This window comes from Rattus rattus, chromosome 18 (assembly GCF_011064425.1).
Source record: "Rattus rattus isolate New Zealand chromosome 18, Rrattus_CSIRO_v1, whole genome shotgun sequence".
NCBI lineage: Eukaryota > Metazoa > Chordata > Mammalia > Rodentia > Muridae > Rattus > Rattus rattus.
This window is the reverse complement of record NC_046171.1, coordinates 16,144,724-16,149,096: the sequence shown is the minus strand read 5'-3', so window position 1 is coordinate 16,149,096 and position 4,373 is coordinate 16,144,724.

The following is a 4,373-nucleotide window of genomic DNA, read 5'->3' as shown; positions in this document are numbered from 1 at the left end:
TGAACCATTCTCACTTCTAGGAGTCCCATCACTTCCTGACCAAGAAGGCCATCCTAAGGGGAGTTAAACCCGGCTTTGAGCCAGGATAAAGAGTCACACAGGAAGTCAGTCCTGTTTTTACATATGAAATGTTTTAGTACAGTTGTGCAAATAAGTGTGCATTAGCCAGGGCTGGAAAGGAATGAGGCCAGGGCTCCATGAAATCAGGAAGGGGGTCAGCCAGGACATAGAACTAGGGATCCATTACCCACGCCAGCCCCACCCCTACCCAAGTTTAGCAGCATGAATCCTCATGTCAGGGAGGGAACTGGACCCCACTGACGTTTAAAAGCTCTCTATGCTGCTGCCGTGACCAGTTATTCTAGTTAAAAGTCTCAAAATCAGTTCCTCTAAGAGGCAATGCAAGTGTAGAAAATGGCGTCTAAACAGTCTGCTCAGAACAAAACAAAACAAGACCTACCCCATTTAGTCTACAAAAGGAATTTTCCATCAGTGAGCATTCCATGACAGCCTGATAGGTGTGTACAAATGATTGTGCTAGGTGCCCAGAAGGATAAGCAAACATGCAAGGAAAGGCCAGTCTGCAGGAACCTTTAAGTAGCTTGTTGCTGGTTAGGAAGGGTGTTAGTCCACACTGCACTAAGGCTAACTTAATAACTACGAAGGATGCTCGGCCACACTGTACTGAGGCTAACTTAGTGAGATGTCTCGAGTCATTAAGAAAGTCAGTAACAAATGCCAATATTCAGAGAGCACTTAGTCCTTTAGTCATTCAGCAGTGGCACTGGCTAAGCTCTCGGCCAGCTTTTGTACGAGACGCCTGGGACTTGACCATGACTAGCAAGGTCTGTGAGGCTCAGAGGACACTCGGAGATGACTTAAACCTCCTACTTAGTTTTCTCAGGTCAGATCTGCAAACACAGATCTCCTGTAGTCACAGTGCCATTCTGAAAAAACAAATATAAGGGGACACACACATACACTTATATATACACATATGTACATGGGAATATGCACACACATACACATAAATACACACATATACATGCAGGCACACACATACACACATACATATGCATATATACACATTATATATACACATATATATGCAAATACATACATATACACATATGTACATATATGTATATGTATACACATGGACACATGCACACATATGCATACACATATAAATATATGTACACATATATGCACATACATATGCATACATGTACATGCATAAAGACATATATACATGCAAATATGTACATGCACATATGTACATGTATGCATATGCACACACATGAACACACACACATGAACACACACACACACACTGCCTTCACACAATCCTCTGCCCCACGGGGTCCTCTTCTTCATAACTAACTCAATTTGGGAGCATCTCTAAGTAGCAGGATGCAGCCTCACATAATCTAAAGCAACCCAGAGAGATTGCAGTTTATATAAATAAGCAGTCCGATCTACCACAGGTACCACACAAGTACTTAGTATTTCTATCCACCAACTACCCAAGTGGGGAGATTTATGAAGATCGGGCATTATAGCCTGTAGAGAAATAGAGAAACCACAGTGCAGAAATCCAGGCTGAATGTTTACCTCTAATTGTTTCAAAGTAAGCACTGTCGCTCCAGTGAAATAGATGCGTGGGCGGCTACAGAGCTTAGCACGGGAGGAAACACAGCATCCTGAAAAGGTAACACCCATGAAGACTTTAACTGCATTGTCCCATTTCGGAAGCACTCTCTGGACCACATTCAAGATGCTCTTAGCCCTCGTTAGGCTGAAGATTGGGAGCTAATGTGACCTTTGTCTAAGGGAGATTCTTTACCAAAAATGTTCTTCCAAGGGTCTGCGACCTCTGCCGTCATACAATTCCCTAAGGAATTTGTAATCCGATAAAGGTTAAGGACAAAGACAAACAAACCCTACGGGCATAATCCCGATATAAAATTCCAATTCGCCTTGTCAGTAAGAGGCAAACCAAGTGCTCAGGTCACAGAAACATGAGCTTACTTAATAATGGAAAACTGGGAATGTATTTGTTTCTCGGGGCTATTTTATGGGTAAAATGAAATAAGGTTAGAAAGGCACTTAATTACGACGCTTAAAAATTTGATAGGTAGGGAAAATTATTTCTTTAAAAACATTGTATTCACTTTCTCCGAAGTCCAGGGGACTGAACCTGGGTCGGATGAGGCCTCTAGCACTGAGCTGGGTCCCCGGCCGGCTGATGTCTTGGATGTTGTCATTTCTCTGGTTCTCACTGACGTGCTTCCTTGTGTCAATTGCATGTAGAATAACATGACTATGTCTCCCCTGGTGGGCATTCTTTTAGATCTCAAGGATGTCTATACAAAGTACAGGCACAATGAATGATCAAAAAGAATGTGGAGGAAACTTCTCCTGGTAACTCGCTCCACACAGAGAGATAAGGGGAAAGTCCTATATCCTAATGATAGGACTTTATAAGATTATCCTTTGCCTGGCTTTTGACTAAGGCCCAAAGAAGAGACAGCCTTGAATGGAAGATTCCACTAGCTTGTATACACCTCGGACTCATGCATTTTGTATACGCTCTCATCCTTAAATCTCTTTAGGTCCTGGCCTCAGGTTACACTTTGGACAATTTAAACAGACAAGCAACTACCATCATAGGCAGATGAGAGATGTCCACAGTGAAGATATTGCCAAAATTATGTCTTAAGTCCGATCTTTCTTACCCAGGATCACCTTGGCCACATAACCTGATGGCAGACTGTACTTAATGATGGTTGGGACGCTATGCCACCCACCTTGCGCTGCCCTTAGAGCCTTAGAGCCGGGTCCTTTGTTATGAGAATTGGCCCTAATGGATGGGTTTAAGTCAGCTGTTCCTTTGTTATTGGAGAGGACCCTAATGTCTTGTCAATCCTAGTGAGCAAACGTTTGTCACCTGGCACCCTAATTTTTGCTTATCTCAAACGGACCCGGTTAGCAAACTACTTATTCATCTTTGGGGTATTGGGTGGGCAGCACTCCCTTAGCTAAATTCCACTCAGTGTGATTTAATGTCTCTCAAATCTATTAATAAGTCCTTGATAATATCAGTTCGATTGCTTTTTCTTCGACATCAAGCTGAGGGATGACCAGCAGCAACACTGACACATTACCTGCGATTGTGGGGCTCCCCAAATCAACAGTTAGCTTGTATCTGTGGAGCATCTCCCTAGTATACCTAACTTGAGAAGATACAGGAGAAGTATAAAACATAACCTTTACCATTGAATTATTATCATTCTAGAACAAATTAAATGGATTACTCCTCACATTGCAGATGTCTCTCCCCCCACTGATTTTATGTGGGTTTTTTTTTTTTAATGTGCTTTCTGCATGTTCCCATCTTCGGCTATGGCTAGAAGACTCAGGAAATGAAACCACACACACAAACTCCTACCAGGCAATTTACCGCTGATTATTGCTGTGTGGCAAGCTTCATGATTAGGGTCAGGTAGACATCCATTTACCTGATGCGGGGAGCTCAATTAGATTCCCAATGATCCTATTTTATAGACAAAATTAAAACAGCACCGAGGGTGTGAATCACTCGCCCAACTCTGCCTCAGGCTCCAGAGCCTGTGTTCCCGCCACACAGACTCCCATAAACCCTTTTTAACTTTATTATTAATCCCTTACAGCAAAATAAATAAAAGGGGACAATACGGAAGTAGGATGCATATAAATTGCTTAATTAGTGGGGATTTATTCCACAAATATTTGTTGGGCACAGATTATTTGCCAAGCTAGGCTGCAAAAGAATAAGACCAGTATCCCGGCAAAAGTCACAAAGGATGCTCCTTGCTTCCCTTCACCACAGATAATGCCCTTCTGTGTCCAAAGGCTTCTAGGGAGCAAGAGACGTCAACTGTTTCTTCTGCTATTGGTCCATCTTCTAGATCTTTTGGGATTGCTACTCAGACCAGTTCTCTTGACTTCTGTAAGGGTCTAAAGATTATCTCAAGAGAGGGAGGTTTACCTCACCTTGACTGGTAATTCTCATCCAGTAACAAACCACGGGAACTTGTGCTTCGAATGGCCTATTGAAGTATGAGTGAAAGCCATTTCTTCTTTTAACTTAAAAATCTTTTGGTTCTTCCCCAAGCCAGAGGCATGAATCTTAGAGGCGAGACATTTGAGTAATTGCCAAGGTAGTTTATTACCACTCCTTTTACTGGGTGTGACCTATAGCCTTCAGTTGAACCTAGAATATGTCTTGTCTAAGGGTCTTCAAGTTGACAGCAAGTGGGGCATCAGCAACAGATACTCCAGATGCACCCACTCTCAAACAGGAAGGAGCTATATGTTCTCAAAGGTGAGTG